General features: G+C 38.4%; 1 protein-coding gene across 3 annotated transcripts in view; it reads right to left on the bottom strand.

Moving 5' to 3' along the window:
* The window catches only part of LOC121393320 (uncharacterized protein KIAA0040-like), a 31,441-nt gene that overhangs the window by 2,482 nt on the left and 8,819 nt on the right, over positions 1-20,140 (bottom strand). Inside the window, exon 1 of one of the 3 annotated variants that reach the window (XM_041561494.1) lies at positions 18,030-18,257. The exons of the other annotated variants lie outside the window; for them this stretch is intronic. The gene's annotated coding sequence lies outside the window, so the exon portion shown is untranslated. Of the gene's footprint in view, positions 1-18,029; positions 18,258-20,140 lie in introns of those variants that run through there. 3 annotated transcript variants of the gene reach the window in all.

A 20,140-nucleotide genomic window follows, 5' to 3' on the forward strand; every position in this document is an offset into this window, starting at 1 on the left:
CATTTTCCTTAAAAACCCCTATTTGCCCCCAGTAAATGTTAATTTTGACTTTTTTGCAGATTACTCCATCAGATTTTACTTAACCCCATTCTATGGTTTTCTGGATTTTATGTTTTTTCCCCAAGCCACTAGGAAAATATATATATTTTATAAATATATATATATTTTATATATATATATATATATATATATATATATATATATATAAATATATATATATATATATATTTATTTATATATATATATATATATATATATATATATATATATATATATATATATACATATATACACAAACACACACACAAAAGAATATGTGACCAAAATGTTGATTTTTGCACAATGAAAAATATTTTTTTCATTTATTAAGCAAGCGCTGTGAGTGCTAGGTTATTGCTGTCAGTGTCGGACTGGGCCGGCTGGAAACCGGGAAAATACCTGGTGGGCCCCGGCCCTCATGGGCCCCGCTGGCCCAGACCTGCTACCCCCGCACCAGATGTGCCATTAAGAAATTTGCGTATGCGCCGTTTTTGTGCGAACAGTGCGCCAACAGTGTGCGGCAGGCCAGGGAGTTGGAGATCAGGAGGAGGCCCCCGGGGACTGCCAGGAGGGCCTTTAAGGCTCCAGTCCGACCCTGATTGCTGTGGATGTGTTTAATGGACTACCGCTTGGCACCCAGGCAGTCCAGAAAGCTCCAAATTATGGGAAAACCATCTCTTATAGACTCCATATTCCATAATCGAATATTTTGGTTTTATTTAATGATTACTACTGAAAACTATGGGTGCACTGAATTGAGGATTTGAGTAACTAGATTAAGAATAGGGATAACACTTGAAATGTTTTATGCAAGCATTTGTGTGTTAAACAAGAAACACTTTGCCTATTAATAAATGAAACTACCAGAATGGATTAATTATTGAATTTAAAATAAAATGTTGCCATTTGCCCAGGAGCCAATCACATAGTGGGCCAGGTGTACTAAGCTCTATAAGATGGGTTCACAATTGAACTCTTGTGTATTTTGCCCTGCACTCAATGCTCTGTTGTTTCCCTAGGAAACCTGCAGACACTGCAGACCTTCTGGCTTGCATTTGCCCCAAGGCTATTTACTATCATATAATATACCTCGACTCTTAGATGAAAGCAAATTTACACTGAATCACCAGATTTCACAACAGAAAAGAATTACTTGGCCCATTTACTCTTCACCGTAAATGGGTACATCTGCTTTGGTTTTAAAAGTATTTTCTGTGTGTGATCATTGACTGAAAAAATTCCAACACATCTGCATCTTCCATATATTTCTATTTATTTCTGTATTCTATTTTTCCAATCCAACTTCATATTCCACCCAAGGCAGAAGACCCTGTGGTTCTCCTGTGTTTACCTTCAGCACTAAAACCAGGGAAAGACTTTGAATTCTACGCAAGAAGAGGCAACATTCCAGGGAAATTTACCTCTAAATGTATCCACTCACCTCACACTGTTCTCTCTTTGCCCAATGCAAAAATGGCACTGCCTAGTTTTACCATCTTTTGCTTCCAGAAAATTCTTCCCTTATGTCCCATATGGTGCAACCCTGAGATTATTCACCCTCCTTGTTTAGTAGGACAAGTGGAACAATCAATAAAGATTTAATCTAGACTCCTCTCATAAACAGGTGTTAACTGCACCATTCACCATGGTTTGGTGCTTTAAGTAATCCATCATTGCAAAAGTTAGCCAATCTTTAAATCAGGGCTGTTCAAGCTATTTTACAAGAACAGAATTCACACTTTGGTAAAAATGCCCCTACCAAATCCTATGCAAGTGAACAGAGAGTCCACAGGGGGCTGCCACCTTTATTATGGAGGCCCCCATTTTCTCACTGTTATCAAACCCTCTCCCCCCTACGTGCCACACATACCGTGAAGCTCCGAGAACATGAGCTTCATACCAATTCTCCTATCTCAGGCAGGCAGCAGGCCTAAGATATCATGCCCACTGAGTTTTTTTCTGGTGTCCTGGCCGCCTAGTTCGATCCTGGATAAATACGCTTCAAAAACAAAGAAAATAATGCAACAGATTTGCTGCCCATAAAAGGTTAAAGGCAATACAAAGTGGGAACCAAAATAAAAAGCCAATAATTTGCTCTTGCGTATTTGGTATTTACTTAATTTCCCCCGAAATATGTTATGCAGTTAAATTGCCAAATTTGTCCTATCCAGAAGCACAGTACGTACAAATCAGCAAATTTGCAATTTTATAAAAAATTTCCTAATTCAGAAGTTTTCAGACTATTGGATTCTGTCCCTGATTTGTGAGTCCAATATTGGCCTGTTTCCAAAAACTTTGTTCTACCAGTCACTCTTATATAGACTGAGATCTATTGTTAGAATTTCTGGAAGAGCAAATAGGCATTTTCTCCGTACTTCACTCTGACTTAAACTGACTTTGAGGCTTCTAATGCTTTTGGAACCCACTAGTGATGAGTGGGTCAAGGAAAACTCAACCTGACCCAGACCTGACCCCCCCGATCCGCACCTTCCATAACCCAACTTCCACCTTCCTTTTATAGACCTGCGATGACCTGCCAATGATAAAAGGGACAGGACGTCCAGGCGCCCACCTATAAAACCAGAAGCTGCCAGTGTAAGGCCAGGAAGAGCAGGCAGAAGAGCTCAATCTGAACCCACCTGTGACCTGCAAATGGAGCAGCGAGGTCAGCCTGAACCCGTCCAACCCATGGATAAACCCATGGGTCCCATGGGTATCGGGTCGGCCCACACATCACTAGAACCAACATATAAGCAGCCTTGTACTGTGCATAGGAATCTAGGTATTTCCCCATGTTTGATATATAGAATGTTTGTCTCAAGTGTTTCTTCTCTGGTAGTATACACTGTCTGGTTTAGACATTCTTATGTTGCAGTTCTTACAAGTCATAAGACTAAGCTTGGCAGCGTATAGATCCAGTGTGCGCAGGCGTAGCTTGTTTTTTATCTTTTCACATGAGAGGCTGACCAGCTGATCTGTATGAAGCAGTTTATTTCTTAGGACCTTGGCAGTTACAGTGATATTTGGTTTTGGGTAGCATGACTTGCTTAGAGAGCCAAATTAGAGTAAAGGAAGCCCTGGGCAATGCAAGAAGCCTGTCACCTACAACCTTAATAAAACACCATATAAATCAAGTATATGCTACTATCCAGGTGTTGACGAACTACAACTCCCACGTCCCATGAAAATCTTCGGCTGGTGGAGGGGGAAATGCTGGGAGTAACCTTTGTTAAATTGCACATTGACTAATGATTGCAGACTGGCTTTCTGTACTTCTGTGCTTATAGAAATATGCTTTCCTGGGCACTTGTGGAGTGATAGATGGAGCAAAATGCTAGTGAATGCATGTGCATGGTATAAATAGTTTTACTTGATTTGTAAGCTGTAGAATTTGCCCGGGGATATTGTTAAAGGTATTCCATTAAGCCATCAATATTTGGCTCTGTAGAAATAGAGCCTTATTTTCCTTTGCTAAAACCTGACTGTGAAGGAGTTAATGGAGCTGTTCACACTAAGGATAAATGGTTTCCCAATCTCTAACGATACTTTGTGGTTGCAAACAAGATTGGAAACGAAACTGTAAGTAAATACTACAATCAAAGGAAAAGCAACTGCTTGCCAAAATGTAATGAACTGCTGTCCAGCTTCAGTCAGATTCATAGCCACAGCCCTGCACTGGAATGTGCCTGTATCTGTACGTACAACCAAGAAATAGCAACCATTTTACCATCTTTATGTCATGATCTACAAAAACATAACAAGCAGAGTAGATATTTTGAACAGGCTAAAATAGAATGTACTGCTTGGCTCGTGTGATGCATTCTTGTTGAGTGTAATACTTTCTGTCCTGGGAAAATATTTATGGCAGTTCATAAGCAGGAGGGAGGAAGACTGTTTTCGTGTTTGGAATTATAGGCAGTCAAATATTACATTGCCAGCCTACTGCAAACACATATATTAAGGGGCCCATTTACTTAGCTCGAGTGAAGGAATAGAGGAAAAAAACTTTGAATTTCGAATGGTTTTTTTGGCTACTTCAACCATCGAATGGGCTACTTCGACCTTCGACCTTCGAATCGAACGATTCGAACTAAAAATCATTTGACTATTCGACCATTCGATAGTCGAAGTACCGTCTCTTTAAGAAAAAACTTCGACCCACCTAAAAGCTACCGAAGTCAATGTTAGCCTATGGGGAAGGTCCCCATGGGCTTTGGTAGCTTTTTTTGGTTGAACAAAAATCGTTTGATCGATGGATTAAAATCCTTTGAATCGAACGTTTCGAAGGATTTAATCGTTCGAATAGCGCTAAATCCTTTGACTTCGATATTCGAAGTCGAAGGATTTAACTTCGACAGTTGAATATCGAGGCTTACTTAACCCTCCATATTTGACCTTAAGTAAATTTGCCCCTAAAAGTATATATATATATATATATATATATATATATATATATATATATATATATATATATATATATATATATATATATATATATATATATATATATATATATATATATATATATATATATGATTTCCATCCCAGTCATATTTACACTGATTGAACCATATTTAGCTATTCACTGTGTCAATTAATCTTCCATTGTTTTCTTGCTTAGTAACCATATAGCGTTCAGTAACTGATGAAAAAGTAGATACTTCCCAAAAATGACCAACCACATACATTTATTTGGCAAAATACAGTTTTATAACCTTTCTAGTGACGCACAGATGATTAAGCCATTGTTTTGCATTTTATATATTTTTTTATTCAGGATTTCAATTTCCTGTGTGTTCATCTCTGGCAAGAGACAAAGATAGGATATTGTGAATTGCATGCTCATAATCATTATTATTACTGAATTACAATGGATGTAAGGGGCATTCTAGATCTCTTGGTGAGTTTTTGTGCTTATTATTTCTAATAATATTATATATCTTATCATGAAGGAGAAATAAATTAACTAAAGAAGTAGGCTAGAAATGCTGTACATTTTGTTGTGGGTTTCTATACCAGCCCAAGGCAACCACAGCCCTTTAGCAGTAAAGATCTGTGTCTCCAAATATGCCCCTCCTATAGCTTCCAATCTTCTTTTCTACTGATTCACTGCAAATGTTTTGGGCATCTGTCTGTTACTTAGGGACTGACGCACAACATACTGAATATATTTATATAAATGTCACACCATGACAAGCAAATGTCATTTTTGGATTGATGATATGTGACGACCCCGAAATTTAGCTTCTGCCCAAAGAACATTGAGCATGCGATTTGCAGACATGCTTAACAAATTCCAAGATGGGAAACTCTAGTGACAATTGTTAAGGCCTGGATCATTACTTAAGTTCAGGGTATAAAATATCTAAATTGTAGTCATATTCATTATTTAATTTCAGACTTGTACATATAAGTTCTGAATCCTGTGGATAGAGAGATGTCATCCAGAGGTACTGATATTCTAGGGGTGCCACTGTTTTATCCAAAAACACCCTATTTTTGGACAGTAGATCTGTGCCACTATGGTTCACTGGCAATTGGTTGCTGCCTGCTTTATCTATAGGAGAGTGCATGACATTTATAGTTTAAAAATAAGAAAAGACACAGGATACATAGCCGATAACAGATAAAATCTGTAGTATACAATGGGATTCTTCAAAACTTCAAAGCTATTATCTGCTGTGTATCCTGTGCTTGAATGACCACCCCATAGCTACACAGCAGCTTGTTTATATAAACTATTGTAGTCTTTCTGAAGCAAACACACCAGTTTTACCAGTGCAGGGAAAACATACAGTATATTGTTATTCCTTTAGGACAGAACTCCATGGCGCAGTGTGATCCCATTCAACCTTAAATGGGCTGAGTTTGAGGGGTGGTTCATCTTTAAATTAACTATTAGCATGTTAAAGAGTGACTGATTCTAAGCAAATTTTCAGCCAGGCCTTAATTTCTTCTTCTTTTTATAGTTTTTAAGCTATTTTCTTCTGACTCTTTCCAGCTTTCAAATGGAGGGATCTCTGAACACTAGTGATGAGCGAATTTTGCCTGCCATGGATTCGTGGCAAATTTCTCTACATTTTTTCATAAAACTGCAGTGAAATTTCTCAGCGGAAAAATTAGCCATATAAAATGGCCATTTGAAAAAATGCCCATTGACTTTAATGCATTTGGAGAAAAAAAGTCACCATAAGAAATTGACTTTAATGCATTAGAACCAAAAAAAATCTGCATAAGAAAAAACCCCCATTGACTTCAATGCGTTTCACAAAATTTTGCCAAACTTTTCGGCGAAGTGAACAAATTCGATCATCACTACTGATCACATTTAAAAAACAAATGCTCTGTGAGGGTACAAAAAATTATTGCTACTTACTGATCTTTCTGTTCAGATGCTCTCCTATTTATATTCAATGCATGGTTGCTAGGGTAATTCAGACCCTAGTAACCAGATTGCCAAAATTGCAAAATGGAGATCTGCTAGATAAAAATCTAAATAACTCAAAAATAATAAAACATTAAAACCAATTGCAAATTTTCTTAGAATATCACTCTCCACTGTATACTAAAAGTTAATTTAAAGGTGAACAACCCCAGTGCAAATAATTTATATTGCAATTACTCTTATTCAGTCTAGGGCATAGGTCTTCAAACTTTGGGAGTTTGCAGTCCAACCTTTGATCATATAGATCATATATTTTGCTCCATATTAAGCTGATAACAAAGTCCCTGATATATGAAAACATGACAATGACAATAACCATCCTATAGTTATTACTTATCCAAAAAAAACATCCACCTTCAAATTCCACTAATATGTCCTCATGCCTGGCTCTCTCATCCAATAATTTCTGAACTGTTTGATAACCACTGGTCTAGGGAATGAGAAGCTTGGTGTGGCATTTCCAATAATCTTTTGTCTCAATCATTTGATTGAGTCTGTTGGAAGACATTGTCTTTCTGTTCTACTGCTCTCTAACCTGAATATCATCTGCATGATATAGTCTGTGACCTTGGAAACCAACAGATAATCATCATCTGTTCTTTGAATTGCTATTATTATTTTTGTTACTTATCTTTCTATTCAAATTCTCTTTTAATCAACTAACAGACATTCAGTGACCCTGGCAACCAGAGAGCATGCTGAATATCAAACTGGAGGGCTAAATTGCATTTTAAAAAAGGATTCAAAAAACACTGTTTGTTACTAAAAGTAACATTTTTTAATCATTTTTTTGCTGATGCTTATAATATGCTTTGCTGAGCAAAAAAGGGAACTAAAAAAGGTATTTTATTTTAACTAGGACTATGCTATAAAAAAGTTATAGAAATTCCAATTCTACTAAGTTTTGGGGTCAAAAGAACATATAAAGCTTTGTTTAATGTACGAAACTAGTGAGTACATGAAACATGCAACTCTAAATAAATAGTGGATATGCTGTGAGGGTCATTTCCTGTAGAATTAATGCCAATACCTCTCAATATGCAGCATGCCGTAAAGAGGCTTTCATAACAAAGCATAAGCTTAAAGGAAAACTATACCCCCCAAACAATGTAGGTCTCTATAGAAAGATATTGCATAAAACAGCTCATATGTAAAACCCTGCTTCATGTAAATAAACCATTTTCATAATAATATACTTTTTTTAGTAGTATGTTCCATTGGGTAATCATAAATAGAAAATTGCCATTTTAAAAAATAAGGGCCCCCCCCGGGATCGTACGATTCACTGTGCACACAAACAAACCAAACACACCATACTTGTTAGGTCACATGAGCCAATTAACAGACAGAGTTGTGTCTTTTGCTTCAACACTTCTTGCTGTTGCAGTAAGAGTTGTAGTATTTCTGGTCAGGTGATCTCTGAGGCAGCACACAGACCATCACAAAATGGGGGTTCAAGGCAAGAGATGTAAAAGGGCAATATTTACTTAAATATATATTCCAGTTTGGTAAGATTATTTAATATGCCATTTAATATGATATAAACTATCTGTTGCTTAAGTATTAATTTTGGGGTATAGTTTTCCTTTAAGTAAATATTGCTAGTGCTGAAAATTCCCCTAAAGATCTTCTGGAGAAGTAGGCTGATAGGGCAGAATATAGACCAGTAATAAGACAATGCAAAGATCTGCCTAATAATTTGGGTTGAAAGGGCCACGTGTGATTCCAGCAGGGAGAGCTATGTACCTGCATGTAAAAAGAAGATATCCCAAGATTTATATGTATTCTCTAGTTAAGTTCCTAGGCAAATAGCAGCAACAGAAAACAACCTGGTGAGAAATAGAGAAAGCATCCAGGCTAGTAGCTGTAGCAACCAGGCAGTTGAGAAGAAATAAAACTTGCCTCAACAATGGTTGCTGAGCTTTAATTAAGTGCAAGTTTCCGAAAAACATTTCAACCAAATGCTTTGTGCTACTCTTAAGAGTCTTAAGGAAAATTAGTCCACAGTTTTTGGTGGAACTGATATAGAATCAATTATCCAGGATGCTTGGGATGCTTGACTCTAAGGAAGATAAACTAGAAGCTTTCTTGATACCTTTCCAGATACGGGATCCCATACATTTATTACCATCTTTATGTTAAAACCTGAGTAAGTGGACCTGCAGTGTTATATCTGGAGAATGAAAGTAGCACTACTAGTATGGCCCTGTTGTATGTGCTTTTTATTGACTGCATGGCTATATTAACTGTGAGAGCTCTGAGTGAGCACATCTTCTAAAGGTATAACTAGATTACTAGGATTGTACTGAAAATAAACACACCTATCACTGGTTACTCTATTAGATTAAAAAGAGACACAAGTATTTCAAGTTCAATCTCATTAGTATTGTATTTATGTAGATCTAAAGGACTGTTCAAAAAAGGCATCAAACAATTTCTTACATTTATCTGCAAAAGCTGTCATTGCCTCCTACAAAGGTTGTTCACTTTTGAGAAGACAACTGCATTTTTTAGATAAATATAAGTTCCTTATTATTACAGTAAATTCCAGCTGCTCCATGTATTAAATACTGATTTCACAAACACTGTGAATAAGTCAAAATGGAGTACAATTGGAAACAAGATGGAGTGTTGTGGTTATCTCTAAGTAGCAGTAGTAATTTGGGAGTAAAGGTGGCAATAGACGTAGAGATCCGCTCGTTTGGCGATTCCACCAAACAAGTGGATTTCTCCCTAGGGCCCAATCATAATGCATCCGATACGGGAGGTCAGATCGTGGGACTGTATTAACGCACAGATGCGGCTGTGATCCGACGAGATTTTTTAACCTGCCCAATTGAGATCTGGCCGACTTTCGGATATCGATCGGGGAAGCCCGTTGAATGGCCCTACACACGGGCCAATAAGCTGCCAACTCTGTCTGTCGGCAGCTTTAATTGGCTCGTGTATGGGGGCCTTAACAGATTCCCATGGCCTGAGGCATAAAAAAAGAGTCCCTCAGACTGGCAGCACAAATGCAAGGTAGGGGGATTAGATGTAATCTAGGAAGGATCAGCCTTACTCACACATCTGGGGAGGATAGGAAGCGCAAAAAGGGTTCTTCCAGCGAAAGTGGCACAGCACCATTCTGGGCTTTTATGTTATATTAGTAACTGTCTAGAGTGAAACTTTGTTCTTGGGTGCAGAGGCACTCCAGGGACTGCCTGTGAAGTTGTGGCCCATTGGTTTGGGCTAAGCTACAGTCCAGAAAATATTCAGGCTGTGTGGTACTAAACAGTTTAAATTAAAATTTGGTTAAAAAGGAGTCTTAAGAGGTTCACTCGTCTTTAAATTCATTGCTTTAAATTGATCATGAATCAGAAAAAATATATATATCATGCTATAGAATCTAAATAGGACACCGAGGGGCCGATTCATCAAGGGTCGAATATCGAGGGTTAATTAACCCTCGATATTCGACTAGGAATTGAAATCCTTCGACTTCGAATATCGAAGTCGAAGGATTTAGCGCAGAAAATTCGATCGTACGATCGTAGGATTATTCCTTCGATCGAACGATTAAATCCTTCGAATCGAACGATTCGAAGGATTTTAATCCAACGATCGAAGGAATATCCTTCGATCAAAAAAACTTAGGCAAGCCTATGGGGACCTTCCCCATAGGCTAACATTGACTTCGGTAGCTTTTAGCTGTCGAACTAGGGGGTCAAAGTTTTTTTTAAAGAGACAGTACTTCGACTATCGAATGGTCGAATAGTCGAACGATTTTTAGTTCGAATCCTTCGATTCGAAGTCGTAGTCGTAGTCGAAGGTCGAAGTAGCCCATTCGATGGTCGAAGTAGCCCAAAAAATACTTCGAAATTCGAAGTTTTTTTACTTCGAATCCTTCACTCGAGCTTGATGAATCGGCCCCCTAATGTATAAAAAAGAAAGCAGCTGCACTGGGATTGGCTAATAGGCATTTTACTGGCTGCTCTAAGGCAGGTGGCAAAAACAGGGTTAGCTGTGCCTCCTGACACTACCCTCTTTACTGAGAGCCTGATTTTACATCCACTAATCAGTGCAGAGTGCAACATGCAGGGGTGTAAGTGCTCCCAGAATGAACACTAAGGGGGTTATTTATCAAAGTCCAAATTTATCTCAATATTTTCTACAAACTCCAATCAAATCCGCTCAGGTTTTTTGCGCTTATTTACTATTACATTTTCCCGAAAATTAGCTTTGCCGGAAAAACTCAGATTTTTACGTTTTGTTTCTGATTTTGTCATCCGATTTTTTACGATTTTTTTCATAATTTTTACCCGAAAACTCAGAAAACTTTGGGGTATTGCACAAAACCCAGCGCACATCAAAAAAGCATTGGGACATATATGCAACCTCGACAGGTCTGAGATGCTGGATTTTCAGATTCAGACTTTTCCATCCTCAGTGTTTAATAAATTCCGAAAAATTTGTGATTTTTTAAAAGTCTGATTTTATAAAAAAAAAGAATCACGGATTTTTCGTGATTTTTGCACTCGGAGTTCAGCAAATAGCCCCCCATGGGGCTCTGCTCAGCCTCATTGACATTTCCATGACCCAGAAAGGTACAATGCAGAGACGCACTTTTTTACAGCAGGTCATTTTGCAGCTTTAAATCTTTGGGTATGCTGAGCATGTCTTTACTCAAAAAAACATCAATTACAAATTGTGTTATGGGTTTTGAACTAAACTGCTGCTCAGAATACTAATAATATAGGCCCTGCACTGAAAACCTTAAGGTTAGCTAGAATGCTTTACTTCGTTGCACCAGGTCAAATTCAAGGTACAGAGCAGTTTATAAGAGTTTATCTGCACCAGAGCTCTGCATTTGGGAGGTTCAAATAATACAGTTGGCTGCCCTACAGAGTCTGTAGTACAGACACAAGATAAACTGACAGAGCAATGTGCATATGTTTATTCAGCACCAAGGCTGCTTCTGGTAGAGGTCACGTGGGATTAATATATTCTGTTGAAATACAGCCAAGGCTACACTGGCAGAGCAATATATCACTACAGATGAATATTATTTCAGAAATAGGAAAACATGCCACAAGAATGGTTAGATTCTATTATTGGCACTTATCTGCATGTGAGAGTTGAACAAGGAATAAACTTTGGCAGAATAGACAACGGTAAGTACAGTCTGAGTGTGAAAATGCATGGGAACCCTATGCTGTATTATAAAGCACAGTACAATATATATATTTTGTGAAACAGACAAATAACCTTTCCCTATTGTTGCCAGTTCAGTGGAATTTCAGTGGATTTAGATACAGGGCTACAGGGTCTAACTACTGAGGAAGCAGATCCAGGAGAGGCCTAGGAGTATAGAGGGCCCAATGAGACCTTAATTTATGAGCAATTTCAATATATCTTGGTAGAATAGATATAATTACCAGTGTTTTGGGCCCTAAATTGAATTAGCTGTAGTGCCTAGTAACATCTAGTTATGCCACTGGAGGGCTAGTTTTTATCCAGTGTGAGTTGCACAGTAATGATGGGCGAATTTGCGCCATTTTGCTTCGCCGGAAAATTCGTGAATTTCCCGTGAAATTCGCCAAACGGCGCAAATTTGCCACGAATTCGCACCTGGTGAATAAATTCGCCCATCACTATTGCACAGCCTAGCCCAAGAGAATCATAAATGAACCCTATAATCTAGGAAACTGGTACTGCACTACTGTATAGATGCAATCTGTATCCAGGATTCAGTTTAGGATTCACCCATTATTTGTCCGGTATCTAAACTGAATCATACAAACAAAGAAATTGTGATTTTCCCCCAAAAACACAATGTGCAGTTCATTTGAACCCGTTCCGAAATTAATTAGGGTTCAAATTTGGTTTGTGATTCTGTCAAATCACAAAACAGTGGATTTTAGCGCATTTCTAACAGATAATTTTTTGGACACTGTGACACTACGAAAACCAAAATAACTATATATGGCAAATATTTGGCCAGAAAGTGATTTAATGTCCTTCAACAAAGAAAATTCATTTGAAAAATGCAGACATACAAACAGCTAAACAAAAGCAAGTGATAAACCTTAAAAGTGAATTTTTGTTATACAGTAGATATCACTAGTTGTCTTTAAAAATCATTTGAGCAATTTAGTGTGACACAGCATCTCCTGCTGTCAGGCTCATATTTTTCTTCAGTGGTCAGAAAAATCCCAGCTGAGAAACCACTGATTTGATCCAAACTGTCCACTGTATGTAAGCATAGATAAGCTCAAATGTTAATTTTCTGCACAAAATCCTCCCCATGTGTACAGAGACGGGCTTATTCAGTTCCTGTCAATAACGGAATTAGTATGTTTGTATTTACCTTCATTAATATTATATTTACAGTTATATTCACTGTTCAGTGTTACAGATGGGTCATTACAGCTACACATTCTTATGATGTGTGTATAATTTCTGTATATGCTAGCAAAGAGAATAAACAGTAAGCAAAATTGTTAAGGAAAAGAAATCTAAACTCAAAATAACCTGCTTGTAATGCTGCAAACTGAAGAGCAGGCCCAAAATTGGACTCTGCCAGGTTCCTAATAGTCAGTATAAAGCAAGCTGCCCAATGACTAAAAACCAGAGCTGATGCATAATGCCATCCTGTGACCAATGAAAAACAGTTTACTTTATAACCGCTCTATTATTATACCTATTCTTTCTCTGGATCATAAAGTAATAATCACACGTGTGCAAAGGATTATAACTCTGTACGTGTGCTGACAGGCACTACCAGCTTACATCTGGAAATAAAGAAGAAGATAGTTTTGGGTTGGGTATTAACATGTAGGAAATAATATATATTTCATATATTTTCATTCCTACTCCTTTCTCTGCCAAAGAGAAGCCATGGCTGAGCTCACAGGACTCCAGTTCTAGTCCTGGTGCAGATTATGAAGTGGGTGCATACCATAATAAGTGGAATATAAAAATACATACTTACTGTATATCTCATAATTGCTACCTTATGATCAATTCCTAATCCCTTACTCCCATGAATGCTAATAAACATATGATTTTTTGAGGCGTCCCATATATCTAATATTATGCTTCATTGATTTCCTTATTAACTGTGACATATTAAAATATAATAATATGTTATGGGCAGAGCCAGAGGGACTTTTGCAAAGACATATTTTAAACAAAGCATGGCAAGAAGATGAATCAATATGAATCATATTTTTCATGTTTTTGCTGTCCTTTAGAATATTCAGAGCCATAAATAAGCCCCAGAAGTCTCCTGCTGTGTTGCCCATAACTGCTTTAGGCATTTTACTAAAAAAGAAAAAGTCTAAACGAGAATGGCTGTGTTAGTGGATGTGTGATTCGCATTTGTCAGTGTGGCGTGACCACAGAAAAGCAGGAAACAGTAACATCACTTGATCACACATTCAGCTCTGTAACAGAAATGGGGGCAAATTTACTAAAGGGCAAAGTGGCTAATGCTGGCGAAAACTTGCCAGCGTTACGTAATTTTGCCTCTTCTCCGATTTACTAATGTGCGCTTGCGTAAATTCGCTAGCGAAGGAGTTTATAGCAATGCTTCACACTCTAACGCCAGGCTAATTTGCACACTGGCGAATGGATTTAACTATGCTAATTCACTAAGATGCGGATTTTCCTGAACGCTACCTCTTGCGCCAGACTTGCCTTCGCCACCTCAGACCAGGCGAAGTGCAATAGAGTAGATAGGACTTCCTCAAAAAAAAGTTGAAAAATCCCAAAAAAATGCTGGTGTCTTTTACTTTTTACAGGGTGATAAGCTGAAAAAGATCGAATTTTTTTTTTGGGGTACCCTCCTTCCCCCTTACAGTTGATAACATATGGCACCTAAACTATACTGTGGGCACATGTGTAGGGCAATATAACAACTCTATATAATTTTATTAAGGTTCCCTGGCCTTGTGTAGTGTAATGTATTTGCTGCAGCATATATGTCCATTGTACTTTAACTGCAGGCTGTATGCAAATTAGCCAACGCTAGCGCAACTTCGAACTGCTGATTGTATTTTCGCGGGCGCAACTTCGCAATCGCTCGGTACCCTGTATGCAACTTCAGATCTTCATGAATTAGCGTTGTCCAGGCGAATTTACACCTAGTGAAGTGTTGCGATGTGCGCAAAGCCATCGCTGGCGAAACATCGCAGGTAAGTAAATTTGCCCCATGGTGTGGAGGCCAGTTATGAATGATTGGCTGCTTGTTTTGCCTTGAAATACTATTATTTATTTAATAATGGAAGAGCTTGTCTTTGTTTTTATATACATACAGTACGGGGCAGATTTACAGATATTCGACTGCTGAAGGTAAATCTTTCGACTTCGAATATCGAAGTCGAAAGGATTTACCGCAATTCGTTTGATCGAACGAAAATGGAATCGTTCTATTCAAAGGATTTTAATCCATCGATCGAACGATTTTTCTTCGACCAAAAAAAGCTTGCAAAGCCTATGGGGATCTTCCCCATAGGCTAACATTGAGGTTCGGTAGGTTTTAGATGGTGAAGTAGGGGGTCGAAGTTTTTTTAAAGAGACAGTACTTCGACTATCGAATGGTCGAATAGTTGAACGATTTTTAGTTTGAATCGTTCAATTCAAAGTCAAAGTCGTAGTCGAAGGTCGAAGTAGCCAAAAAAAACATTCGAAATTCAACGTTTTTTTATTCTATTCCTTCACTCGAACTGAGTAAATGTGCCCCTACATGTTATAAGAATTATTAAGTGCAGGGTAAGTGCAGGGGGAGAGGTGGGTGATATCCCCCTTCATTTCAGAAGTATGGAATTTGCCATTTAAAATGTATAAACACATCTGTTAGATGCACATTTGTATCATTACAGGACTTCCTTTTCTGGCTCCTCTTTGTAAGCTTTGTGATTTGTAGACTTTTTCATGGTTGAAGAGGGTTATAATTGGCAAATGTATTGCTTACACACAGCCAGAATCCCCTATGAAAATCCTGTGTTTACCCATGTGACACACCAACCACACCTGCCCCAGGGTGAATTTTGTGCATTTCAATGCCTCAGATGTAATAATGACCAGTAACTCCCTCTAGTGGCTACAGTTATGCTCAGATTACCCACACATTGTGGGTAAAACATATGGCAATGTGCACCTGAAATTGCACTTTACCCATTGCACTTGCACACAGAACTGTTAGTTCAATGGAAATGGACAATGAAAGGCAAGGAACCACACTAAATATTTTCTTCAATTGCTCCCCTTATTTTCCCAAAGTGGTGGCATCTTAGCTGGTGCAACAATCACCTCAATCCAATACTACAGTGGAAATTTTTTTAACCCATTGGTAATGCCAATTCCAATTCTTTTCTTCACGGATGAGATATGTGGGGGGATAACAAATGAGTTTGGTAGTAGTAACAACTCCACTGGTAGTGATTAACTCTTTTTAATTATATGTAATCAATTTGTTTATCATATGCCTGATGCAATCACCAAATTTCTACTATTTATTAAGGACATTTTTTTTTATGAAGTATTGAATTTGTGGACTCTCATTGCATATTATGGAAAATGGCACTTTATTTGTGGGACATTTTGGAATCAGAATTACCAATGGGTTACATTTTTTTCCACTGTGGGTATTGGATTGTGGGTGAGATTGTATCCTGATGAAGGGAGGGTGAACCCCCCTGAAACATTGATACTGTTAGAGATATAACAATAAAAAGAGGGGGTCACGTCCCTGACTGCAGAGAATTGTGTGTGCGGATCCGTGAACAAAAATTTCTGTTGCTAAGGGTGGGGTGCGCAACAAAGTTGGCAGGGTATAGGACCTGGTGGCCAAGGGACACCAAATAAGGATATCCCAGCCAGGCTGGTGCCTCTGCTGCCTATACAAATTTGTGGCCCTGTGGCTTTGTAGAGTGCAAAAGCACTGTGCTCTGAGACATTGCAATCTATTTATGAGGGGGATTGTACCAAACTCATGGGCTATACTACAAGATGCATTTACCCACGGGAAAACAGTACCAACATTACCAAACTTTAATTTAGAATTTGAATTAGATGCTTTTTTTTTACATATTGTAATATTTTTCATCTGCCTGTGTTGTGCAGATTTTGAGGGTTTGTGCACAATTTTCCAGTGACATTCTCCCCACCAGCAGCAGCTCCCATGTTCCAGCCCTCAGCTCCCCCCAGCAGTCACCTGTTCATGACTTTTCTACCCTTTTGGGGACTACTCTGGCAGTTAAAGAGTTAATGCTGAAGCCTGCCAACTGCTAGAAACAAGCAGCTTTATTCCAAGGCCAAGTCCTTGCCAATTGCCCATGTTTGGGAGGACAGTGGAATATTTTAGTTTAATTGGCTGGGCGTAAGGAAATTCCCTTGAAATTGTTATCACAGGACCACGCAAAAGCCCAAGGGATAATGAGCTCAATGAGCTCAGTGTCTGTAGAAGGGAGAGCAGGGACTTGTTTATAGAGTAAGATGTTAGTGAAGGAGGCACCAGTTATTTCTTTCCACACGCACCCAACATGCACAGAACAAGGACAAGCACAGAACATTCCATTTCATTGCTCCACTTTAAGGAGCAACAGAGAACAATCTGACAGGCTTTCAGACTGGACTCGTTTGTAGCGATAGGCTTATTCCAAATCATTGCAGCAACTGTCACCCTATTACCCAGTTAGTACCACAATGTGTAGCTCCCTCCCAGGTTATCTTCTCACTTATGACCAAAACTTTGTGCTTGTCATTCAGGACAATCCCTTCTCTATGATTTTACAATTGCAGATGTATACATTAAGGATGCCTTACCAGTTAAACCATAGATACCTATGGACTTGTACACAAGAGCATCTTGGTTGGGATTTAGTTAAGAAACAAAACAAACAGATAAGTTAGACCATATGGGTATATATAAGGCATATTATGTGTGTGAAAAGGTGAGGTTAAATGAGAACTAAACCCTAAAAATGAATATGGCATAAAATGCCATATTTTATATACTGCACTTATTGCACCAGCCTAAAGTTTCAGCTTGTCAATAGCAGCAATAATCCAGGACTTCAAACTTGTCACAGGGGGTCACCATCTTGGAAAGTGTCTGCGACACTCACATGCTCAGTGGGCTCTGAGCAGCTGTTGAGAAGCTAAGCTTAGGGGTTATCACAAATTATCAAGCAGAAAATTAGGTTTGCCTGTAATATAAGCTGATGCTACATAGCTGATTATTACATTCTAATGCTAGTTGCACTTGCTTCTGAGCTGTTTTAATTATCTGTATTAATTCCTAATCAGCCTTGTTTAGTGACATTTATATTCTATATATACAGCATATTGTGACAGCAGCACAGAGCATGTGCAGTGAATCAGCAGAAAAGAAGATGAGGAGCTATTGGGGCATCTTTGGAGTGCATTAGTTTTTTATAGAATATGTGCTCTGTGATTAGTTACTTAAATCCACTCTGTGCCCTCTGTCAGTTTGCCTGCCTTCCCCTGCCCTACATTTATCACTAGTCACTAGTTAGTAGTGAAGAGGTGCTAGCCTTACCTTGGCTGTGGCAGTTAATTCCATACAGTACAGCTTTTGCAAAGTTAACTTTCAAGCTCATGCTCCAACCTTAGATACATGAAGGAAATAGTAAGTAAGCTTTTTTTCCCTTTCAGAGCTGTCAGATCTCTCATAGGTCTGTTTTCTGTCCCTCCCTCTTCTCTCGCCATGTATATTTCCTCCTGACTCTCCTCCCCTTGCTTGCTGGTACCTGGCCGATTTGTTCTGAGTCACCAGCTCTCTGAGGCTCTTCTCTTCTCTGTTGCGCTGTGTATTTTGCTCATGCTGCTTCATGCCATTACATATTTGTAATATATTAATGGCAGGCAGCCAGCTCTTCAACTGATGTAACTACTAATTTTGCAGAGCTTGGCTGACAAGAATACACATGGGTTTCATTTATTAAACCTAATAGCCACAATACTAAGGGAAGCACAAGAGCCTGGCCCCGAGAATAATAATATATTACTGTAAATATTTAAGGCCAAAAGAGCCAGTTTGACTATGCTAAAGCCAAAGGAGCTTTATGAAATTCTCACTTGTGGGGAGCTAAAACACTATCTTCTGTTGCACAATCCAAATTGTTTTGAGATCCCCTGAAAGCTATGAGTAAGCTACTAGTCACATCCTCTCTGCCTGAATTAATCAAGCATTTCTATGAATTTAGTAATAGAATATTTCCTATGCTACAAGTCTCCCATTTCATTTACAGTGGTGAACAAGGTGAAAAGTGCAAAAGAAAAAAAACAAAACAGATACCTTTGCCCATGATGCACACAGCACTGTTTCTTTGTGCCTAGTACTATCAGGCAACACACCTCAATTAGACAAGAATGAGGAAACACGTGCAACTAGGCATCTCCTTGAACAGCCATTAATTTGCAAGGCACTTTGTAAATGCATGGAACCTTGTATTCTGTGCCTTTCACTTGATTCTGTACCAAAGGTGCTACCAGTACATGGTGATAAGTGCACAACCTGTGCTGTATACATTACACTTGCATTCACTGACAGAAGATGAGACATATGGTTACTAACAGTGACATAACTAGATGTCAGATGGCCAACAACAACATACTGTGACCCCAACCTTCATGATCCATTTATTATATTTAAGGGTACTTGTATTAAAACTCACAAAGTGACCTGTTTGAAATCAACCATTTCATTGCTTGCTATGACTTACTAGACCTGGTCCAAACCTACGGCTACAGCTGGTTCTACTGATTTCGGTATGTAAGCTGCTATGGCAAACTTTTCTTCAACATTTTCAAGTCACTGGGGACTTGAAAATGATGTGCATGTGAAGTGGTGAATATCATTGTTGGTGAAGAAACACTTACACCAACCCATCCATACACTCTCATAAACTGTATACCAATATCTATACTAATTGTAGATTTTAGTATAATAATATCCTATGATATCCTTATTCACTGCCCAAACATCAACATCAGGAAATGCTTATCTTTTAGAGTAGGACAACAATACAAAATAGAATCATTTCTATAATTTTTTATGCCATTCAAGAGCTATCAGCAGTAGCAAATGGTTACTCTATATCTTTGTGCTCTGCCGATTAGGATATCGTTATGCGTTTGACCTGTTTTAATTGCAGCATATTTTCACTTTCTGTGTCTGACCACAGTTTTCTAATATTGGCTACTCATTTGGAGTAGTCAGAAAAGACATGTAATTTAGAGAAACACGGAAATGTGGGGTGAAAATGCAACGTGTCAATGGCAAATTACATTGTTTAAAATTTTATAAGTGTGCTGCACCAGAAAATCAGAAAGGAAAGCCCCTAGAGCTATAAACGCTGGGGCTGCTTGACAAGGGATCCGAATGACTAGCAGCACTGGTTTATGTTTAGAGATTGGCAGAATCAGATTTAGTTGTAATTGGGTGAGAAGCAAGCAGTTAAATCAGGGGAAAGCTGGACTGGGGGTGGAGACAGAGAGGGATGTTATCTCAGAGGAAGAAGCAGTTCACCTCCTTATCTTTTGAGCATGTAGAAACATCCCCTCCCCCTATTTTTTGCATATTTTGTGAAATATCAGGAGTTTCTTTTCTTTATGTTCTCATATTATCTATTAATAACCAAATGTGGA

Source organism: Xenopus laevis, chromosome 4S, assembly GCF_017654675.1.
Source record: "Xenopus laevis strain J_2021 chromosome 4S, Xenopus_laevis_v10.1, whole genome shotgun sequence".
NCBI classification, from domain to species: domain Eukaryota; kingdom Metazoa; phylum Chordata; class Amphibia; order Anura; family Pipidae; genus Xenopus; species Xenopus laevis.